Source organism: Oncorhynchus masou, chromosome 22 (assembly GCF_036934945.1).
Source record: "Oncorhynchus masou masou isolate Uvic2021 chromosome 22, UVic_Omas_1.1, whole genome shotgun sequence".
Classification (NCBI taxonomy): domain Eukaryota; kingdom Metazoa; phylum Chordata; class Actinopteri; order Salmoniformes; family Salmonidae; genus Oncorhynchus; species Oncorhynchus masou.
In genome coordinates this window covers 47,516,709-47,541,417 of record NC_088233.1, presented here as the reverse complement: position 1 = coordinate 47,541,417, position 24,709 = coordinate 47,516,709, and the positions used below count along the sequence as shown (strand labels likewise).

General features: G+C 46.3%; 1 pseudogene; it reads left to right on the top strand.

Moving 5' to 3' along the window:
- The first annotated feature begins 3,866 nt into the window (after window positions 1–3,866).
- Window positions 3,867–24,709, top strand: part of LOC135509592 (DENN domain-containing protein 5B-like) — a 34,492-nt pseudogene continuing 13,649 nt past the window's right edge.

Genomic DNA, 24,709 nt, shown 5'->3' with positions numbered 1-24,709 from the left:
AGCACGTCATACATTACACGATTTTAAGATGTGATTTTGCAACGATTTGGGATCCATGACAAATTGCTGGGATTACAGGTAAATCGTATAGTTGTAGGCTCTAGCCAAGATGCCCCACCTGTTTGAGCCACACACTTTTTGCATTACAAAAGTGTATACATTGGGGCAAAAAAGTATTTAGTCAGCCACCAATTGTGCAGGTTCTCCCACTTAAAAAGATGAGAGGCCTGTAATTTTCATCATAGGTACACTTCAACTATGACAGACAAAATGAGAAGAAAAAAATCCAGAAAATCACATTGTAGGATTTTTAATGAATTTATTAGCAAATTATGGTGGAAAATACATATTTGGTCAATAACAAAAGTTTGTCAAAACTTTGTTATATACCCTTTGTTGGCAATGACAGAAGTCAAACGTTTTCTGTAAGTCTTCACAAGGTTTTCACACACTGTCGCTGGTATTTTGGCCCATTCCTCCATGCAGATATTCTCTAGAGCAGTGATGTTTTGGGGCTGTTGCTGGGCAACACGGACTTTCAACTCCCTCCAAAGATTTTCTATGGGGTTGAGATCTGGAGACTGGCTAGGCCAATCCAGGACCTTGAAGTGCTTTTTACGAAGCCACTCCTTCATTGCCCGGGTGGTGTGTTTGGGATCATTGTCATGCTGAAAGACCCAGCCACATTTCATCTTCAATGCCCTTGCTGATGGAAGGAAGTTTTCACTCAAAATCTCACGATACATGGCCCCATTCATTCTTTCCTTTACACGGATCAGTCGTCCTGGTCCCTTTGCAGAAAAACAGCCCCAAAGAATGATGTTTCCACCCCCATGCTTCACAGTAGGTATGGTGTTCTTTGGATGCAACTCAGCATTCTTTGTCCCCCAAACACGACGAGTTGAGTTTTTACCAAATGTTCTATTTCGATTTCATCTGACCATATGACATTCTCCCAATCTTCTTCTGGATCACCCAAATGCTCTATAGCAAACTTCAGACGGGCCTGGACATGTACTGGCTTAAGCAGGGGGACACGTCTGGCACTGCAGGATTTGAGTCCCTGGCGGCGTAGTGTGTTACTGATGGTAGGCTTTATTACTTTGGTCCAAGCTCTCTGCAGGTCATTCACTAGGTCCCCCTGTGTGGTTCTGGGATTTTTGCTTACCGTTCTTGTGATCATTTTGATCCCACGTGGTGAGATCTTGCGTGGAGCCCCAGATCGAGGGAGATTATCAGTGGTCTTGTATGTCTTCCATTTCCTAATAATTGCTCCCACAGTTGATTTCTTCAAACCAAGCTGCTCACCTATTGCATATTCAGTCTTCCCAGCCCGGTGCAGGTGTACAATTCTGTTTCTGGTGTCCTTTGACAGCTCTTTGGTCTTGGCCATAGTGGAGTTTGGAGTGTGACTGTTTGAGGTTGTGGACAGGTAAGTTCAAACAGGTGCCATTAATACAGGTAACGAGTGGAGGACAGAGGAGCCTCTTAAAGAAGAAGTTACAGGTCTGAGAGAGCCAGAAATCTTGCTTGTTTGTAGGTGACCAAAAACGTATTTTCCACCATAATTTGCAAATAAATTCATTGAAAAATCCTACAATGATTTTTCTGTATTTTTTTTCTTCTAATTTTGTTTGTCATAGTTGAAGTGTACCTATAATGAAAAGTACGGGCCTCTCTCATCTTTTTTAAGTGGGAGAACTTGCACAATTGGTGGCTGACTAAATACTGTTTTGCCCCACTGTATATGTGTAAAAGAATATATATAATTGAGTTAATAAAGCCGCATACAAACAGGCAGCTCCAAAATGGTGTTTCAGCCTAGCTCAGTGCTTTCTGTGGTGGTGGGGCCGGCCAGCAGAAAATAGGAGCATTGCACCGTGATTGGCTCAGCATTTCACAGTGATTGGCTCAGTGTTCTGTCACCCACCTTTAGTAAGGGTAGACATCAAGAATGTGAGCCCTTTGGGCACTACCATAGACTTAGATTAGAAGTGCCCTTCCAAGAAGGCTCAAGATTGTTGGCCACAGATAAAATGACATCAAGTAATGTTATCTACAGTAGCTTTGATTGGACTGATCATGTAAACATCTTACTTTCAAAATCTTAGCTAGCAATATTAGCTAGCAATTGTGCGGTGCACAATTGGCCCAGCGTTGTCTGGGTTTGGCCGGTTTAGGCTGCCATTGTAAATAAGAACTTGTTCTTATTAACTGACTTGCCTAGTTAAATAAAGGTTACAAGAGAAATAATGAAGATAAATTATAGATAAAATGTATTGGTGCTCATCGGACATTGACATAAACATTACACAATTACAAGTTGTTTGGAAGAAATCGGTGACAGTGGCTAACTGCAAGCATTGCAACTGGGAAGTCAGACTGAAAAAATACATTTTGAACGGTCACCCAACTCGGAATTGTAAATCTTTCACTTTGATGACAAAATTTGCCGACGATGGACAGCCACGCACAACAAGGTGACTTCAAAAATGTCTTATGCTGCTTCATGAATGATATCATATGGAGAAATGGACAGCCATATCAGCTATGGTTTTTAAAAAGGCAGTAAATGAGGCTAAATGAACTGTTTCACTCCCAGACAAGGCTCCGCTGCTAGCCCGGTGTAGCGGTGGTAAGGATTCACTCCATTGTGCTGGAAAGAAAGCTCTGCTGTTGGGACAGCTTTATGTAGGCACTAACAGTTTGTGGGCACCGCTTGTTGCTGTTACAGTGGAATTAATGTACTTTTTAGTGGCTTTGCTAGCATGCTTCTAAAAGATTTACATGCTAAAATAGCCACTGAGTAGGTCACATAAAATGAGCAGGTCAAGGACATTCGATTATGGGTCTTGCGCTCATAATGGGGGTGCCTCCATGAGACTTGTGCAACGTGTATGCAGTCGCTCAGTTACAGCCACAGAGAAGAAGGGGTAATGATTACACTTAGCGCTACGACACATCTGGAAACCGCAAGACCAGAGAGGGGTCTGGACAGGTTCGAAATTGGAGCGAACTTGTGTAATATGAGCATACAGGTTGCAGATTTCAGGATTCCCAGATTATGCAGACACTTTGCATAATGTAAGTGCTCCCAAGATGTCAAGATTTTAGTCCTAGTGTAACGGATGTGAAACGGCTAGCTTAGTTAGCGGTGGTGCGCGGTAAATAGAGTTTCAATCGGTGACGTCACTTGCTCTGAGACCTTGAAGTAGTGGCTCTGCAAGGGCCACGGCTTTTGTGGAGCGATGAGTAATGATGTTTCGTGGGTGACTGTTGTTGATGTGTGCAGAGGGTCCCTGGTTCGGGCGAGGGGACGGTCTAAAGTTATACTGTTACACTAGTCTAGTGTATGCCAAGCTTTAGGGTTCCATATAGAACTCAACCAACACCAATCCAACTTCAAGGAAGGAAGGATGTATGTCTGTCGTATTCAAACAAGGCCCTTTAATGAGCACTAATCACCACCCAGCACTGACGATGACTGTGCTCCTGTTTTTGCACAGCACAATTACCTATTTTAATTGTATGGGATTTTAATTAGCTTCATTGTCATAATTAGATCACATCAAACAGTCATCATCTGGCCAGCTTAAATGTGAATCTGAATAAACCTGATGAGAACATTTTATGAGATTTACACTCTATCTCTCTGTGTCTCTCTCTGTGTGTCTCTCTCTGTCTCTCTCTGCGTCTCTCTCTCTCTCTCTGTGTCTCTGTGTGTGTCTCTCTCTCTCTCTCTCTCTCTCTCTCTCTCTCTCTCTCTCTCTCTCTCACACACACACACACACACACACACACACACACACACACACACACCACACACAATGAGGTAGGCTGCCTCCTACACAACACAGTCATTTCGGGCTGACACTAGGCTGACTGCCGACTGTGGACGGAGAACATACAGAAACGACAATTTCATCCCGAGAAAAATACAAGGTGTTTGTTTGATTAAAACAGAAATTAGCCCACTGTCTAGACTACAACGTGTCATAATTTGCCCTGCGTATAGGCTACAGGATGGAGGTCCAGAGTATGAAATAGAGACTAACCGAGTAGCATATCTAAACCGATGATGAGCGGGGTTACTTCGGGCACAGGGTCGGCTTCGTGCCGCTTCGCCCACTACTTCGTGGTGTGTGGATTGGACACGGAGACTGGTCTAGAACCCGAAGAATTAGCAGGTAAATATTCTGTTGTTGATTGATATTTGCTTAATTAATAGAATAAAAAATTAAAGCGAAAACCCCAAGAGATCTTCGATTGATTGATTGATCAATTTATTTATCAAAGTGATTGGGTGACTGTTCGAGAGGTTTTTATTTGTGTCTGGCAGCAAGTCCAGTGTCATGTGAGAAGTGATGTTCCGTGGCGTGAGACAACGTCGGGAAAACAGATGAGACTGGGAGCGGTGTTTATTGTTGTCACAGTCACAGCTGAGTGCATATGAAGCCCTTAGTTGGGTACTATGGGGTAACCAGCCCCCCCTAAGAAGAATATCTAATTGCTGACACAAAAAAGCAATGTTTGGAAGAAAATTGGCATGTGGACGAAGGTCATGCTTAGATTAATAAACTATAAAGGAAAACAAATGAAATTTATGTATGAAATGTTTTTTAGAAAAGGGGTGTTTTTTAAAGTACCCGGCTAACCCCTGTAGAAGATTATGGCATAGGGTTTTTGTCTTTTAATGAGTTTAATTTAGAAATTATTTTGTAAGTAATAATGAAAAGAATAGTCTAGTTATCTTATTTTAATTATTTAAATAAAATATGGAGGGGGGGATTGCGTTGCACATGTCACCATTAATATCCACATTATGAGGGGATTTGATGTTTCAGTCCCTCCTTCTAACTCACCTGAACATACATTTTCTTTGGTCTTCCTTTGTCGTTCCTGTTCCTTACAATCCATCATGTACAATTGCACAAATTTATTTTTGAATAATGCAAGATTTTAGATTTATCCCTTTTTCGTGGTATCCAATTGGTAGTTACAGTCTTGTCCCATCGCTGCAACTCCCGTACGGACATGGGAGAGGTGAAGGTTGAGAGCCCACTCATCCTCCGAAACACAACCCAGCCAAGCCACACTGCTTCTTGACACAATACCTGCTTAGCCTGGAAGCTAGCCGCACCAATGTGTCCGAGGAAACACCGTGCACCTGGCGACCGTGTCAGCATGCATTGCGCCCAGCCCGCCACAGGAGTCGCTTGTGCGCAATGAACATCCCTGCCGGCCAAACCCTCCCCTAACCCGGACGACTCTGGGCCAATTGTGCGCCGACCCATGGGCCTCCCAGTCGCGGCCGGCTGCGACAGAGCCAGGACTCAAATCAGGATCTCTAGTGGCACAGCGATGCAGTGCCTTAGACCACTGCATCACTCGGGAGGATGTAATGCAAGATTTTAAATCCTAACAGTCTTTAAAATGACATTCTGGAGCAAAAGGTTTTCAATAGTTGTCTTTAATTCATTAAAAAAATATGATTTGGAATGGAATAAAACTAATAACATTAAATAACATTGGAATATAACATTTTAATAACAATAACTTAACTAATTAACCCAGTGTAAAATTGATGTGGCAACTCGCTTATGCTCTGCAACTGCACGATTCTAATTTGTACATTGGTCACAAATAAAGCTATCGCCAGGAAAATTGGAGCACAACTCATGAGCCCACCTCCTGCACTGCTCACACCTAATCCAGTCCCCACCTGTGACTGAAAACAGGGGGAGAGATGCCAATTGAAAAGCTCACTTAAAAACATAGCTAGCTATCTAGCTATATGACATAAAATGCTGTGTAAAATAGCTAAAAGGCTATAAAGTAACATTAACTGTAAAGCTATCAGTGACTAGTGGAAACATTTACAACTGCAACAAAGTTGCGTTATTTTGTTAATGTATTTTACCTCAGACGATCTGGCAGTAAGGTTGCTAGCTAGCACTCCTAGCAGCTTATGCTAACTAGCTAGCTGGCTAGCATTTACTGCTAGTGAAGTTGCTAGCTAGCAGGTTAGCATAAACTAGTGCTAACTGGGTTAGTCATTTTCTAAATGACAGTTTGCTTCCATTTGGTTCTTAAAAGGTTTCCGTTGCCAGACGTAATGAATACACCCCTAGTTTATCACAGTCAAGGTAGAGGTAAGGGTTAAGGTTAGCACTGACCCAGCCAACCCACAGTTACTTCTTCGCTGTGGTTTTTGGCGAACTACACTCAAAAAGGTGTATTGCCGCCACCAACCGAACGGTGGTGAAAAAACTCACAAAAAAAGTATTTGTGTTACAGGGTATGGAAAATGAACATTAGACAAACTACAAAAAATAATTAACACAATTTGTATAAATAACATATATTCCCATTACTTCAGTCATTTGAAAACTCAAATACCCTACTCGATACAGTATTCCATGTAGTTCCTCTGATGTTAAATATTTTCGACCCAGAAATAGTTCAGCTGCAAAAACAATGACGTCCATCAATTCTTGACTTCTTTTCAACTTGTGTAGTGCCGTTTACCACCATCGCTATAAAAGACACAAAGTCACTTTATTTACGCATTTATTAGCGGAGGAAGGCGGATCCCAACCATGTATATTATTCCACTCCCACACACTCTTTGTTGATGCTGCTGCAGAGTAGCCCACACACAGGGATGAACAAGTGAATTAACATCTCGGACATGTTTATAGGGTGGATGCACACTCAACCAGATTAACAAAAGCCGTCTTGCTGGACTGTGCTTGGTACCAAATTAGACATGGCACAGTCAGGTGTGTGTGGTATCTCGTCTGCTGAGAATAGACCTCCTTGTGAGGTCAAAGGTGGTGCATGGCGGTTCTCCAGGGATAATCTCCTCCACTGATGAGTCCTGTTTTATCACAGACAACCATCTCCCTGTCCTATCCTCTGGTGTAATGGGTGTGGTGGGTCTTGTTCATTGATTATGGCACAAAATGTTTACAAAATGTTGTGCAACACAACACAAAAAAACAAGCCTTTCTTAAAAGGGCCTACTGTTTCGTGCCCTGTAGTGAACACGGCCTGTTTCTTCTGTAGCCAACTCCGTTGTGGTTGTCGTAGCCTACCTTGGGGCCAGAGCCTCTCCTGGTCAGTGGATGCAGTGGATGGCGTGCCTCACGTTGCCACGGCAACCGTGACAGTCAGCCACAGTGATGCTGTCTTGCCTGAAACCCGAGGGGGAGTGGCCACTTCCAGAGAGTCCCTGGCCTATGGTGTGTAAATGGTATATTGCAGGCTCTTGTATATTGGATTCTCCATAATAAGTCCCTGGTGAGGAGGAGGCAAGGAAGTATGTGTGCGTGTGTGCGGGCGAGTGCACATATGCATGGGTCCGTGTGTGGGTTCTATTTCGAATAAAACAATTTGAACCTCTCCCCACTGCCTCTTTATCATTGTTAAATCACAGAAAACACACACACACACACAGTTACACCCTGTATTCTGTTTTCCATGTGGAGTTGGGGGAGAATGACAGGGGAGGGAGTATCAAAGGCAGAATATTCTCTGTAGAATGTAGAATATGTCCACAGGGAACATTGCGGGATGTTAACCGGACACATTTATCCCTCTGTGACTGTCGTCATGCAGCCGAGCTAGCCTAGTGCTTTGTCTCAGGCTATGAAAATGGGAAAAAAACATCCTTACCCCCCTTCACATTCACAACAGCCCCCCTACTCACTGAGGATCACGTTATCCAGACCATACAGGGAAAGGAAAGGACAGAACTCAGTATTACTGTTATTAGTTATAGTGTGTGTTTGTGTGTTTCGATAAATGGATGTGTGGGCATGCATGTGTTCTAGATTATATATATTCTTTAATTAATGCATGCTCGTGTTTTTTCGAGGTAGGCGCGGGTGTGTGTGTCTTGGTGTAGCGTTTCCAAGTAAGGACAGTAGTGATAGCAGGTTCCCTGCTGGGTGGGACATGGTTCTGCTCCCTGCTGGGTGGGACAGGGTTCGCTCCCTGCTGGGTGGGACAGGGTTCTGCTCCCTGCTGGGTGGGTCAGGGTTCTGTTCCCTGCTGGGTGGGACATGGTTCTGCTCCCTGCTGGGTGGGACAGGGTTCTGTTCCCTGCTGGGTGGGACAGGGTTCTGTTCCCTGCTGGGTGGGACATGGTTCTGCTCCCTGCTGGGTGGGACATGGTTCTGTCCCCTGCTGGGTGGGACAGGGTTCTGTTCCCTGCTGGGTGGGACATGGTTCTGTTCCCTGCTGGGTGGGACATGGTTCTGTTCCCTGCTGGGTGGGACAGGGTTCTGTTCCCTGCTGGGTGGGACATGGTTCTGTTCCATGCTGGGTGGGACAGGGTTCTGTTCCCTGCTGGGTGGGACATGGTTCTGCTCCCTGCTGGGTGGGACATGGTTCTGTCCCCTGCTGGGTGGGACAGGGTTCTGTTCCCTGCTGGGTGGGACATGGTTCTGTTCCATGCTGGGTGGGACATGGTTCTGTTCCCTGCTGGGTGGGACATGGTTCTGTTCCCTGCTGGGTGGGACATGGTTCTGTTCCCTGCTGGGTGGGACATGGTTCTGTTCCCTGCTGGGTGGGACATGGTTCTGTTCCCTGCTGGGTGGGACATGGTTCTGTTCCCTGCTGGGTGGGACATGGTTCTGCTCTCTGCTGGGTGGGTCATGGTTCTGTTTTCTGCTGGGTGGGACAGGATTCTGTTCCCTGCTGGGTGGGACAGGGTTCTGCTCCCTGCTGGGTGGGACAGGGTTCTTCTCCCTGCTGGGTGGGACATGGTTCTGTTCCCTGCTGGGTGGGACAGGGTTCTGCAATCTGGCCTTCACCAATCTGCTTATGTAACAGCAGGCCATCCTCATGTGTGTGTGTCTGTCTGTCTGTCTGTCTGTCTGTCTGTCTGTCTGTTTGGATGATGTTTTCTGAGAGGTGTGTTTGTGTCGGTGAACAAATGTGTGTTCCTTTGAGGGGTGTGTGTGTCTGTCGATGGTGAATGTGTTTTTTGAGAGATGTCGTTTGTGTAATTGGAGAGGAACTGCAGAGAGACAATCTGCTCTTGTTGGACTCTCAATAGATGCCCCTTGTGTTTCTGCAGCCCTAATCAAATGTCACATGACGTTTCCGGCTGGAATACCGGATCGCCGTGGTTTCACCTACCGGCTGCTCCCGGCCGGCTGACTGTCACACGGAAGGACATTAGTGTCGGAGAGGGAACCCCCACAGTGGGCTGTTCAGGGACGCCGAACTGTCGTCCGGTTTGGAACGTGTGATATTGCTGGATTTTTTTTAAGAATAGACATTGAACAGGTGTCAAGGGAAGTTTTGATTTTTAGAGCCTACTACAACCTTGCTTAAAGGGATCATGAGCGCAGCCTGTGATTAGTTTGTGTGAAGGAAGACAAGGATGGACTTAGCTCCTGTTGGCTGTACTGTAAAAAGACCTATTGGACTCCTATTAGGCTATATTCAGTCACATTGAAAAGCTGGTGGTTATGCTTGTACAGTCGGTTTTGACCTCACATGAGCTCTTGCTTTCTTCTGTAACCAATCAATGATCAAACCCGAGTCGTTCATTCCCGTGAATGCGTTATCCCTCTGAGCTAAAGCCTTCATTGAAGTTCTCCAGTGTGGGGGCAGTGGTGAATATCATTTCAGCAAGCATAGTTCAGCAAACCACTGCATTTATTCAGGAGACGAAGACCACTTGGAGATTCTTATAATTGAGACAGAGTGTCTGCTCCTTGAATGAAAGCCCGTTGTCATTCTGTCTTTTTATCGGTCTGCCCACCTCCGTCTCCCTCCTTCTCCTCTTGCCCATCCGGGGGTGTGATGAATTGAATGTGGTGGGGCAATTGAGTTGGGCGAAGATTAAATTACATCGCTCTTTATATAGTCAGTCATCCCTGTCTCAATCTGTCCGTTTTGAAGGATGGGACGCTGCGTACGACGGTTAATCACACATTTAAATATCTATCAGCCGTGAAATGTCAGCTGCTTTATCATAGGCCTCTTTGTCTTTTATGTTTCGGATCACACCTCTGTTTGTCTGCGTTTCTACTATATGGGAAAATTGGGTGATTTTTACAGAATGCCTACTAGCATCCAATGAAATTGTATGCATTTGTAATCTTATTTAACATCATCAACACTATAGACCAATGAAAACCAGATGTCATCCTGTGATCCAATCAGCAATGTTCATTAGGGCACCCCATAGCAACATGTTTTGAAATGTTTTGCAATAGTAAACCAAGTCAAGAGTTTCTTATTGGACAAGGACTGGTAGTGCCTCCCCATTTGGATTGTTTTCCTTCCGTAAGTGGGCCTACTGAACCAGACTCAGGTTCGACAATGAAAGGTTTATATGTGGCAGAAAAATGGCATCATCCTCTTCCTGTCCTGAGAACTGATGTGACTGACTGAACTCCCCTTGAGAAATCTAGCCATGCTTGAAGAGGGATCCTGTGACGTTGAGATTTGCAGCAGTGTCTCGGAGACGTTTCAGTCCCTGGAGTGGAACCGTGAGACTAAAGGCCCGTTCCAATGCGAAGGAATTGCCGTCTTAATTCTTTCTACTGTTCCTCCTTCCTTCCTCTGAGCAATCACTGATCCATCATGGCAGAATTGGTGTTAGCATACATGTACATCGTGGAATCGTGCTTTCACCTATTCGATGGTTTTACTTCTAAGTAGGATAAATGCATTTTCGTAGTGTTTTAACATGGCCAACAGATCTGTTGTGGTTGTCTCTGGAGTGAGCTGAGCTGATTTCACAGTGCTGTGTGGGAGATGTCTAGCTAGGGCAATGATGATTATGATAGTCGCACAGCCTAACCGAGGCCCCATTTTTAATCTTTCATCCGCAGAACCAAAACAAGCCACCCTCCCCTCCCCCTCCCTGCTTCACCATCTCTCCTGTTAGCTCCCTCTTCTTCTCCCCTCTGCTTCCATATCTCCCTATCCCTCTTCTCTTTCTGTCTCTTGAACCCTTTCAACTGCTACGATTCTCTCTCTCTCTCTCTCTCTCTCTCTCTCTCTCTCTCTCTCTCTCTCTCTCTCTACCTTTTGTCTTTAATGTGGTCAGCAACTTACTAATATTTGACTTCCATCTCTGACACTAAACAGCTCTAAAACAACAGTGTACCATTCATTCACCAGTGGACTGTTCGTTTCAAGTGCTTATGTTTAAAATGCGTCCCGGTGAGACCTTCAAAGAACAGGTTCAGTGAATGGACATGAGCAGTGAAACCCATTCCCAGGCACGGAGTGAATAGAGATTTGATCACAGGTGGCTTGCAGCACCATGATTGGGTAGGACAGGCTCTGGAGCCATCTTCCCCTCACCAGGCTCCTGTGGATTTCGCACAGATGTTTGATGTTGCCTCATGGCTGTGTGTGCATGTGTGCGTGCGTGCGCGTGCGTATGTGTGTGAACCTACCTATCTGGGTCAGCTAATGAAACGTAGCGACTGACTTCCTCTTCAAGGCCCCGGCAAACTTATTGCCAGCGGAAATGGTGACCATGGCAGCCAGACGTCCCTCTCTTCTCGACGGCTAGGCTCAAGGCTCTTCTGGTTTCTCCCTCCCTTTGCTTTTTTTTGTTGCCCTGAGGAAGATCAAGGCTTGGTAGATAACGCGTCACAGTGTGGTCTTAGTGTTTGTCACATCTCTTGAGCTACACTGTTGGATAAGGGCTTGTAAGTAGGCATTTCACAGTAAGGTGAAATGCCACTTGTTGTATTCGACGCGTGTGACAAATAAAATTAGATTTTGATTTGATCTCTGCGTGTCATGTCCCTTGATTATGATACAAATAGAGGACCAGAATGGTAGAACGCTCAGCAAAATAGTGTCACTGTTGAGTTTTTTTGATACCAGCTCTGATTCACTTCCTTATCACACCGATATCCAACATTGGCTGCCCTGTTCTCATAACATCGCATTCGTACAATGGCTCCCACCCAACAGGGTTGTTTTCAATAGTGCACACCATAGCAAAACGTAAATGAGGGTTTCCCCCGCAGGAGGCTGAAAAGATTTGGCATGTGACTGGCTGCATCACCTCTTGGTTTGGCAATTGCACCGCCCTTGACCGCACAGCTCTGCAAAGGATGGTGCGGACAGCCCAGTACATAACTGGGGCCGAGATACTAAGCCATATGGAATTGTTTTAAGGTCATACCAAGGATCATTTTGCCATTTGATTTGGAATCTTTAGACCCCTTGAAGTGTATATATATATATAAAATGATTTGGCCTTACTGCTATTTGCCCAATAACATATTCATTACATGGAACAACAGATAGTCCCCCCTCAAACAAATCTAAAGGAAGTTTGTTCTGAAGTGTCTGTCCTATATCTGAGAGATATAAGAACGATCAGGATATTTTAGTGTTGTACAAAAACCCCAAACAGCAAGCAATGCAGGTGTATAAGCACGGTGGCTAGGAAAAACTCCCTAGAAAGGCCAGAACCTAGGAAGAAACCTAGGGAGGAACCAGGCTATGAGGGGTGGCCAGTCCTCTTCTGGCTGTGCCGGGTGGAGATTATAACAGAACATGGCCAAGATGTTCAAATGTTCATAAATGACCAGCATGGTCAAATAATAATAATCACATTAGTTGTCGAGGGTGCAGCAAGTCAGCACCTCAGGAGTAAATGTCAGTTGGCTTTTCATAGCCGATCATTAAGAGTATCTCTACCACTCCTGCTGTCTCTAGAGAGTTGAAAACAGCAGGTCTGGGACAGGTAGCACGTCCGGTGAACAGGTCAGGATTCCATAGCCACAGGCAGAACAGTTGAAACTGGAGCAGCAGCACAGCCAGGTGGGCTGGAGACAGCAAGGAGTCATCATGCCAGGTATTCCTGGCATGGTCCTAGGGCTCAGGTCCTCCGAGAGAGAGAAAGGAAGAGAGAAAGAGAGAATTAGAGAGAGCATACTTAAATTCACACAGGACACCGGATAAGACAGGAGAAGTATTCCAGATATAACAAACTGACGCTAGCCCCCCGACACATAAACTACTGCTTCATAAATACTGGAGGCTGAGACAGGAAGGGTCGAGAGACACTGTGGCCCCACCCGATGATACCCCCGGACAGGGCCAAACAGGAAGGATATAACCCCACCCACTTTGCCAAAGCACAGCCCCCACACCACTAGAGGGATATCTTCAACCACCAACTTACCATCCTGAGACAAGGCTGAGTATAGCCCACAAAGATCTCCGCCACGGCACAACCCAAATTGGGGGTGCCAAACCAGACAGGAAGATCACATCAGTAACTCAACCCACTCAAGTGACGCACCCCTCCTAGGGACGGCATGAAAGAGCACCAGTAAGCCAGTGACTCAGCCCCTGTAATAGTGTTAGAGGCAGAGAATCCCAGTGGAAAAAGGGGAACCGGCCAGGCAGAGACAGCAAGGACGTTTCGTTGCTCTAGAGCCTTTCCATTCACCTTCACACTCCTGGGCCAGACTACACTCAATCATATGACCGACTGCAAAGATGAGACTTCAGTATAGACTTAAAGGTTGAGACCGAGTCTGTGTCTCTCACATGGGTAGGCAGACCATTCCATAAAAATGGAGCTCTATAGGAGAAAGCCCTGCCTCCAGCTGTTTGCTTAGAAATTCTAGGGACAATTAGGAGACCTTGCGTCTTGTGACCATAGTGTACTTGTAGGTACAGTGGGGCAAAAAAGTATTTAGTCAGCCACCAATTGTGCATGTTCTCCCACTTAAAAAGATGAGAGAGGCCTGTAATTTTCATCATAGGTACACTTCAACTATGACAGACAAAATGAGAAAAAAAATCCAGAAAATCACATTGTAGGATTTTTAATGCAGTAAAACCTTGAAATCAGCCCTTGCCTTGACAGGAAGCCAGTGTAGGAAGGTTAGCACTGGAATAATATGATCACATTTTTTGGTTCTAATCAGGATTCTAACAGCCGTATTTAGCACTAACTGAAGTTTATTTAGTGCTTTATCCGGGTGGCCGGGAAGTAGAGCATTGCAGTAGTCTAACCTAGAAGTAATGAAAGCATGGATTAATTTTTCTGAATCATTTTTGGACAGAAAGTCTCTGATTTTTGCAATGTTACGCAGATGGTAAAAAGCTGTCCTTGAAACAGTCGAACAGATATGTTCGTCAAAAGAGAGATCAGGGTCCAGAGTAACGCCGAGGTCCTTCACAGTTTTATTTGAGACGACTGTACAACCATTAAGATTAATTGTCAGATTCAGCAGAAGATATCTTTGTTTCTTGGGACCTAGAACAAGCATCTCTGTTTTGTCCGAGTTTAAAAGTAGAAAGTTTGCAGCCATCCACTTCCTTATGTCTGAAACACAGGCTTCTAGAGAGGGCAATTTTGGGGCTTCACCATGTTTCATTGAAATGTACAGCTGTGTGTCATCCGCATAGCAGTGAAAGTTAACATTATGTTTTCAAATGACATCCCCAAGAGGTAAAATATTTAGTGAAAACAATAGTGGTCCTAACACGGAACCTTGAGGAACACCGAAATTTACAGTTGATTTGTCAGAGGACAAACCATTCACAGAGACAAACTGATATCTTTCTGACAGATAAGCTCTAAACCATGCCAGAACTTGTCCGTGTAGACCAATTTGGGTTTCCAATCTCTCCAAAAGAATGTGGTGATCTATGGTATCAAAAGCAGCACTATGGTCTAGGAGCATGAGGACAGATGCAGAGCCTCGGTCTGATGCCATTAAAAGGTCATTTACCACCTTCACAAGTGCAGTCTCAGTGCTATGATGGGGTCTAAAACCAGACTGAAGCATTTCGTATACATTGTTTGTCATCAGGAAGGCAGTGAGTTGCTGCGCAACAGCTTTTTCTAAAATGTTTGAGAGGAATGGAAGATTCGATATAGGCCGATAGTTTTTTATATTTTCTGGGTCAAGGTGTGGCTTTTTCAAGAGAGGCTTTATTACTACCACTATTAGTGAGTTTGGTACATAGCTAGTGGATAGAGAGCCGTTTATTATGTTCAACATAGGAGGGCCAAGCACAGGAAGCAGCTCTTTCAGTAGTTTAGTTGGAATAGGGTCCAGTATGCAGCTTGAAGGTTTAGAGGCCATGATTATTTTCATCATTGTGTCAAGAGATATAGTACGAAAACACTTGAGTGTCTCTCTTGATCCTAGGTCCTGGCAGAGTTGTGCAGACTCAGGACAACTGAGCTTTGAAGGAATACGCAGATTTAAAGAGGAGTCCGTAATTTGCTTTCTAATAATCATGATCTTTTCCTCAAAGAAGTTCATGAATTTATTACTGCTAAAGTGAAAGCCATCCTCACTTGGGGAATGCTGCTTTTTAGTTAGCTTTGCGACAGTATCAAAAATACATTTCGGATTGTTTTTATTTTCCTCAATTAAGTTGGTAAAATAGGATGATCGAGCAGCAGTAAGGGCTCTTCGTTACTGCACGGTACTGTCTTTCCATGATAGTCGGAAGACTTCCAGTTTGGTGTGGCGCCATTTCCGTTCCAATTTTCTGGAAGCTTGCTTCAGAGCTCGGGTATTTTCTGTATACCAGGGAGCTAGTTTCTTATGAGAAATGTTTTTGGTTTTTAGGGGTGCAACTGCATCTAGGGTATTGCGCAAGGTTAAATTGAGTTCCACAGTTAGGTGGTTAACTGATTTTTGTCCTCTGACATCCTTGGGTAGGCAGAGGGAGTCTGGAAGGCATCAAGGAATCTTTGTGTTGTCTGTGAATTTATAGCACAACTTTTGATGCTCCTTGGTTGGGGTCTGAGCAGATTATTTGTTGCAATTGTAAACGTAATAAAATGGTGGTCCGATTGTCCAGGATTATGAGGAAAAACATTAAGATCCACAACATTTATTCCATGGGACAAAACTAGGTCCAGAGTATGACTTGTGACAGGGTCACGCCCTGGTCGAAGTATTTTGTGTTTGTCTTCATTTATTTGGTCAGGCCAGGGTGTGGCATGGGTTTTTGTATGTGGTGTGTTTGTATTGGGATTGAAGCTTAGGGTGGTGTTCTAGTTAAGTCTATGGCTGTCTGAAGTGGTTCTCAATCAGAGGCAGGTGTTTATCGTTGTCTCTGATTGGGAACCATATTTAGGCAGCCATGTTCTTTGAGTGTTTCGTGGGTGATTGTCCTTAGTGTCCTGATGTCCTTGTTCTGTGTTTATTTACACCAGTATAGGCTGTTTCGGTTTTCGTTCGTTCTTTGTTTTGTAGTGTTTGTAATTGATTAGTGTTTTACGTTTGTTTATTAAACATGGATCGCAATCTACACGCCACATTTTGGTCCGACTCTCCTTCCCACCTAGAAAGCCGTAATAGAATCACCCACCACAACAGGACCAAGCGGCGTGTCAACAGGCAGGAGCAGCAGGAGAAGCAACAGCGGCAGCAGGAGATACGAAATAAGGAATTCTGGACTTGGGAGGAAATCCTAAACGGAGAAGGACCCTGGGCAAAGCCTGGAGAATATCGCCGCTCCAAGGAAGAACTGGAGGCGGCGAAAGCGGAGAGGCGCTGGAATCAGGAGAATCAACAGAGGCAGCAGCAGCAGCAGCAGCAGAAGCAGCAACAGCAGGAGAAGCAACAGAAGCAGCAGAAGCAGCAGCAGTGGGAGAGGCTGCATTACTTGGAGGAATGGACTTGGGAGGAGATCCTTGACGGGGAAGGACCCTGGGAACAGCCTGGAGAATATCGCCGCCCCAAGGAAGAACTGGAGGCGGAGAAAGCGGAGAGGCGCCGAAAGCGGAGAGGCGCCGGTATGAAGAGGCAGCACGGCGACGCGGATGGAAGCCCGAGAGTCAGCCCAAAAATTTCTTGGGGGGGGCTCAGGGAGAGTATGGCAGAGTCAGGAGTCAGACCTGAGCCAACTCCCCCTGTTTATCGTGAGGAGCCAAGGAGGAGACCAGAACCAGAGCCGGTGTTGGAGGTGAGTGAAGCAGAGACTGTGAAGGAGTTAATGGGGAAATTGGAGGAGAGAGAAATGAGGGAGTTGCTGTGTTGGTGCTTTAAGCATGGAATTCGCCCGACGGAGCGTGTCGGGGATTTGATGGCACCTGGGTCAGCGCTTCATACTCGTCCTGAGGTGCGTGTTCGTCGGCTGGTGAAGATGGTGCCAGCCTCACGCACCAGGCCTCCTGTGCACCTCCCTAACCTTGCACGTCCTGTGCCAGCCCAGCTCTCAAGATCTCCAGTACGCCTTCACGGTCTTGCCCATCATGTGCCACCTCCACACACCAGCCCTCCGGTGGCAGCTCCCCGCACCATGCTTCCTGTGTGTGTCCTCGGCCCAATACCACCAGTGCCAGCACCACGCATCAGGCCTACAGTACGACTCGCCTCTCCAGTGCTGCCAGAGCCTTCCTCCTCTCCTGCGCTGTCGGAGTCTCCCGCCTGTTTAGCGCTGTCAGAGCCTTCCTCCTCTCCTGCGCTGCCGGAGTCTCCCGCCTGTTCAGCGCTGCCAGAGCCTTCCTCCTCTACAGCGCTGCCGGAGTCTCCCGCCTGTCCAGCGCTGCCAGAGCCTTCCTCCTCTCCTGCGCTGCCGGAGTCTCCCGCCTGTTTAGCGCTGTCAGAGCCTTCCTCCTCTCCTGTGCTGCCGGAGTCTCCCGCCTGTCTAGCGCTTCCAGAGCCTTCCGCCTCTACAGCGCTGCCTGAGTCTCCTGCCTGTTCAGCGCAGCCAGAGCTGCCAGTCTGCATGGAGCAGTCAGAGCTGTCGATCTGCATGGAGCAGCCAGAGCTGCCAGTATGCATGGAGCAGCTAGAGCTGTCAGTCTGCAAGGAGCTGTCAGTCTGCATGGAGCAGCTAGAGCTGTCAGTCTGCAAGGAGCTGTCAGTCTGCATGGAGCAGCCAGAGCTGCCGGTCTTCATGGAGAAGCCAGAGCTGTCAGTATGCATGGAGCAGCTAGAGCTGCCAGTCTGCAAGGAGCTGCCAGTCTGCAAGGAGCTGCCAGTCTGCAAGGAGCTGCCAGAGCTGTCAGTCTGCAAGAAGCCGTCAGAGCTGCCAGTCTGCAAGAAGCCGCCAGAGCTGCCAATCTGCAAGAAGCCGCCAGAGCTGCCAGTCTGCATGGAGCAGCCAGAGCCGTCAGTCAGTATGGAGCAGCCAGAGCCGCCAGTCAGCATGGAGCAGCCAGAGCCGCCAGTCAGCATGGAGCAGCCAGAGCCGCCAGTCAGCATTGAGCAGCCAGATCCGTCAGTCTGCCAGGATCCGCCAGTCAGCCAGACCCTTCCAGATCTGCCAGTCAGCCAGACTCTTCCAGATCCGCCAGTCAGCCAGACTCTTCCAGATCTGCCAGTCAGCCAGACTCTTCCAGATACGTCAGTCTGCCAGACTCTTCCAGATCCGCCAGTCAGCCAGACTCTTCCAGATCTGCCAGTCAGCCAGACTCTTCCAGATCTGCCAGTCAGCCAGACTCTTCCAGATCTGCCAGTCAGCCAGACTCTTCCAGATCTGCCAGTCAGCCAGACTCTTCCAGATCTGCCAGTCAGCCAGGATCTGCCAGATCCAACTACCTGCCTGAGCTTCCTCTCAGTGCCGAGCTTCCTCTCAGTGCCGAGCTTCCTCTCAGTGTCGAGCTTCCTCTCAGTGCCGAGCTTCCTCTCAGTGCCGAGCTACCCCTCAGTCCCGAGCTACCCCTCAGTCCCGAGCTACCCCTCAGTCCCGAGCTGTCCCTCAGTCCCGAGCTGTCCCTCAGTCCCGAGCTGCCCCTCAGTCCCGAGCTGCCCCTCAGTCCCGAGCTGCCCCTCAGTCCAGTGGGGTTCTGGGTGAGGACTACTAGGCCATGGTCGGCGGCGAGGGTGGACTATCCAAGGACGCGAGGAGGAGGGACTAAGACTTTGATAGAGTGGGGTCTACGTCCCGCGCCGGAGCCGCCACCATGGACAGACGCCCACCCGGACCCTCCCCTATAGTTTTTGGTGTGCGTCCGGGAGTCCGCACCTTGGGGGGGGGGGGTTCTGTCACGCCCTGGTCGAAGTATTTTGTGTTTGTCTTCATTTATTTGGTCAGGCCAGGGTGTGGCATGGGTTTTTGTATGTGGTGTGTTTGTATTGGGATTGTAGCTTAGTGGGGTGTTCTAGTTAAGTCTATGGCTGTCTGAAGTGGTTCTCAATCAGAGGCAGGTGTTTATCGTTGTCTCTGATTGGGAACCATATTTAGGCAGCCATATTCTTTGAGTGTTTCGTGGGTGATTGTCCTTAGTGTCCTGATGTCCTTGTTCTGTGTTTATTTACACCAGTATAGGCTGTTTCGGTTTTCGTTACGTTCTTTGTTTTGTAGTGTTTGTAATTGATTCGTGTTTTACGTTTGTTTATTAAACATGGATCGCAATTTACACACCGCATTTTGGTCCGACTCTCCTTCCCACCTAGAAAGCCGTAACAGACAGTGAGTAGGTCCAGAGACATGTTGGACAAAACCCACTGAGTCGATGAATGCTCTGAAAGCCTTTTGGAGTGGGTCTGTGGACTTTTCCATGTGAATATTAAAGTCAACAAAAATTAGAATATTATCTGCTATGACTACAAGGTCTGATAGGAATTCAAGGAACTCAATGAGGAACGCTGTATATGGCCAAGGAGGCCTGTAAACAGTTGCTATAAAAAGTGATTGAGTAGGCTGCATAGATTTCATGACTAGAAGCTCCAAAGAAGAAAATGTTTTTTTTTTTGTAAATATAAATTTGCTATCGTAAATGTTAGCAACACCTCCACCTTTGCGCGATGCATGGGGGATATGGTCACTAGTGTAACCAGAAGGTGAGGCCTCATTTAACACAGTAAATTCATCAGGCTTCAGCCATGTTTCAGTCAGGACAATCACATCAAGATTATGATCAGTGATTAGTTCATTGACTATAACTGCCTTTGAACATTTACATTTACATTTAAGTCATTTAGCAGACGCTCTTATCCAGAGCGACTTACAAATTGGTGAATTCACCTTCTGACATCCAGTGGAACAGCCACTTTACAATAGTGCATCTAAATCATTAAGGGGGGTGGTGAGAAGGATTACTTATCCTATCCTAGGTATTCCTTGAAGAGGTGGGGTTTCAGGTGTCTCCGGAAGGTGGTGATTGACTCCGCTGTCCTGGCGTCGTGAGGGAGTTTGTTCCACCATTGGGGGGCCAGAGCAGCGAACAGTTTTGACTGGGCTGAGCGGGAACTGTACTTCCTCAATGGTAGGGAGGCGAGCAGGCCAGAGGTGGATGAACGCAGTGCCCTTGCTTGGGTGTAGGGCCTGATCAGAGCCTGGAGGTACTGCGGTGCCGTTCCCCTCACAGCTCCGTAGGCAAGCACCATGGTCTTGTAGCGGATGCGAGCTTCAACTGGAAGCCAGTGGAGAGAGCGGAGGAGCGGGGTGACGTGAGAGAACTTGGGAAGGTTGAACACCAGACGGGCTGCGGCGTTCTGGATGAGTTGTAGGGGTTTAATGGCACAGGCAGGGAGCCCAGCCAACAGCGAGTTGCAGTAATCCAGACGGGAGATGACAAGTGCCTGGATTAGGACCTGCGCCGCTTCCTGTGTGAGGCAGGGTCGTAGTAAGGGGTCTAACATTAAGTAGCCCTATTTTGAGATGTGAGGTATCACGATCTCTTTCAATAATGGCAGAAATGGAGGAGGTCTTTATCCTAGTGAGATTGCTAAGGCAAACACCGCCATGTTTAGTTTTGCCCAACCCAGGTCTAGGCACAGACACAGTCTCAATGGGGATAGCTGAGCTGTCTACACTGACTGTGCTAGTGGCAGACTCTACTAAGCTGGCAGGCTGGCTAAGAGCCTGCTGCCTGGCCTGCACCCTATTTCATTGTGGAGCTAGAGGAGTTCGAGCCCTGTCTATGTTGGTAGATAAGATGAGAGCACCCCTCCAGCTAGGATGGAGTCCGTCACTCCTCAGCAGGTCAGGCTTGGTCCTGTTTGTGGGTGAGTCCCAGAAAGAGGGCCAATTATCTACAAATTCTATCTTTTGGGAGGGGCAGAAAACAGTTTCCAACCAGCGATTGAGTTGTGAGACTCTGCTGTAGAGCTCATCACTCCCCCTAACTCGGAGAGGGCCAGAGACAATTACTTGATTCCGACACATCTTTCTAGCTGATTTACACGCTGAAGCTATGTTGCGCTTGGAGACCTCTGACTGTTTCATCCTAACATCGTTGGTGCCGACGTGGATAACAATATCTCTATACTCGCCAGTTTTAGCTTTAGCCAGCACCATCTTCAGATTAGCCTTAACGTCAGTAGCCCTGCCCCCTGGTAAACAGTGTATGATCGCTGGATGATTTGTTTTAAGTCTAATACTGCGGGTAATGGAGTCGCAATGACTAGGGTTTTCAATTTGACAGAGCTAACGGTGGGAAGCTTCGGGGTCTCAGACCCCATAACGGGAGGAATAGAGACAAGAGAAGGCTCGTCCTCAGACTCCGACTTGCTGCTTAATGGGGAAAACCGGTTGAAAGTTTCTGTCGGCTAAATGAGCGACACTGGTTGAGCATTCCTACAGTATTTCCCTCCAGAAACCATGGGAAAGTTGTCCTGCTGCTGGGACCGTGCGAAGGGAATTATACTAACGTTATTATCTGTACTTACTGGTGGCACAGACGCTGTTTCATCCTTTCCTACACTGAAATGACCCTTGCCCAACGATTGCGTCTGAAGCTGGGCTTACAGCACAGCTATCCTCGCTGTAAGGCGATCGTTCTCCTGTATATTATGAGTACAGCGACTGCAATTAGAAGGCATCATGTTAATGTTACTACTTAGCTTCGGCTGTTGGAGGTCCTGACGAACCACGTCCAGATAAAGCGTCCGGAGTGAAAAAGTTTAATGAAAAAAAAGTTGAGTGAGGGAAAAAGCAAAAATATAAACAGTAATTAAAAAGTAAAAACCGTAAAGTTGTCAGGTAGCAAAGTAAGGTTGGCAACAAAATGCACAAAACGCACAGCAACACGTAAACAAGTCTGCAAGTTGTGACCGGAAATGGCGTCACAGATTTCTTGAATGTGTGGATGTGTGTGTGTGCATGTGCGCATCCACATCCCAGGCAGGGTAGTAATGGGAAGAGTGATGTACTCTAGGGAATGATGGAGTTCCTTCAAAAATGAGGTAGTTTGAGTGTACATACCAGGGTTGTGCTCAATTCTGAATTGAATTGAGAATGCCTCATTAATTCCAATTGAACTTGAAAACAGGATGCAGAATTGCAATTAGAATTTTAATGAAAGGGAATTGAATTCAGTCAAATTCAAACAAATGTAAATGACTCTTCCATATTAGGTCTTGTCTATACAAATATACATCTTGTACATATAAAAATGCATGTAAAATATTGTTGAAACAATTGATTTTCAGGACAAACTCTTAATGGATGATCAATGAAAACAACCTCCATGCAAATATTCCACGCTTTTATATTTAATTAATATTTAATTATTTCATTAATCAAAATAAAACATTTCCCAGAATGCATTAGTTTAACCCTCAAGTTCAAAGCCTTCAAAGAGAAAACCACAAATATTATGGTCGGTGGACATATAATTGGCTATTCTAAGCACAAAGGTTAAAAGAGTATATGAACATTGTTCGCCGAGAAAAGTCATGTATTCTTTTGTATCTGGAAGTGCGACCTGTCAGACTCAATGAAACCTCATGTTCTATGACTGAGTGGAATTTCTTTGAATTGCACTGAATTAAATTCGACTTCCTCTCACTCAAATTCTACATCATGTGGGGAGTGGCCAATTGGAATTTCAACTCATGAGTTGAATGGGAGTCAATTCCAAAATCCTGAATGGAGCACAACGCTGGTACAAACCAGTGGCTTGCATGAGACACACACACACACACACACACACACACACACACACACACACACACACACACACACACACACACACACACACACACACACCGCTATCTGTATGTAATTGGAGCAGGCAGTTGACACAGGGGACAGTGAGAGAAGCAGGAGATGCATCAGGCAGACAAGGTTATACATCAAGGTCAGGGGAAGTGTGTGTCACTGAATCCTCTCCTTGCATGTATACATACCATACGTATGTCAGAAAATGTAGTACGTTTTTTTCATTTGATAGTCTGCTACACAAACAAAGAAACATCCAATCACTTTGCTTGAAACTATTACATGGATGGTGCGGTGTAATGTGTTTTCTTATTTCCAGCCAAACCAAAGATCCTCTTTGCTATCAAGACCCAGTTTCAGCTTGTATCCGCGTACTGTAAACAGTCAGGTTCACCCTGCAGAGCGTTGGGATGCGTTCTGTGCATTGCTCCTGCTTCTACAACATCTTGAATCAAATCCCCCCCTCATCTCCTCTAACCCTTCCTCACTTATCTCCCTCTCCAAATCAACCCTCCTATCCCCTAGGGTTGTCACGATACCAATATTGCAATAACACGACAATACTGGATTTTCATGAAGCAGACTGAACTTTATGGTCTTTTACAAACCAGCTCTATGTGAAATACTGTGTGATATATCTTTAAAAAATAAACAAATGTGAATCTGGGTGACAACAGAAAGTCAGCTTAATGTTTTGTCTCCTTGCCATGATACTTCAGAGTATGACTGGGATCATGACAACCCTACCTGTCCCCCTGTTCTCTCTCCTCCTCTATCTGACTTTCTGGCGATGGTGCAGTGTGAGGGGATGTGGGCACTGTAGCTGCTTTGAAGGCACCTCAGGGTTGGTCGTTATATAAGTCTGGACTTGGCAGGGCTTCCCCCCTTCACTGCAGAACCACCCCTATTGTCTCACTTCTCTGTTGTCTCACTAACGGTCTCACCTCTCTACTGCCTTACCCCGCTACTGCCTTACCGCTCTACTGTCTCAGTAATGTCACAAATCTATTGTATCACTTCTCTCTCACCTCTACTGTCTCACTGATATCTCACCCCTCTACTATCTCGTCTCTCTGCTGTTGCCCAACTCTGTTTCACCTCTCTACATTTTCTACTAACCCTGTCTGAAAATTACTAGCCTCGGGCAAGCGGGTTAAATTAATTTCCATCTCTGGTCTCACCATGTCTGTCTCACCCCTCTACCATCTCACCTCTGGCTCATTAAAGGTATTCAACACACACAGAGTTTTTAGCTGATATCAGATGATGGGCCAAAAGCTTTGCTGTCTCAGATATTAAATCCTGACCCTGTCTGGTAACCGCAGTGTTGCTCTCCAACCTGTCCCCTTATTAAGAATTCAGTGCGGGGAATGAAGGTCACTTGTCCCTCTAAATTTGTCTGTGCCAGTATTGCAATGCTGACATACTCGTTCTCTTCGTCTGTCTGTCTCTACCCTCTCTCTCTCTCTCTCTCTCCCGCCACTCGTTTTCAACCCCTTTCTCTCTTTCCTAGGTGAGAGCTTTGAGCAGAGCCCCCTACGGAGGTCCTTCAAGTCCAAGGTTCTGGCCCACTACCCTGAGAGCACAGACAGGAGTCCCTTCAACAGAGATGCAGTCAACATGGTAAGACAGTGGGGCTAGGATACATTTAGAGAACTTAACAAAAGGTTAAGTCTGTCTTTTATGTCATTTTGGCTGTTTTAGCCATTTATGGAAAGATGGTTGTTTTGAAAATGGCCTCATTTATGCATTCATTTTAAACAGAATAGAGGACTTTACATTTGTTGTTTGTGCACTATTGTGCACTATTGGGATAGTTCATCTCGTTCCCCAGAGTCAG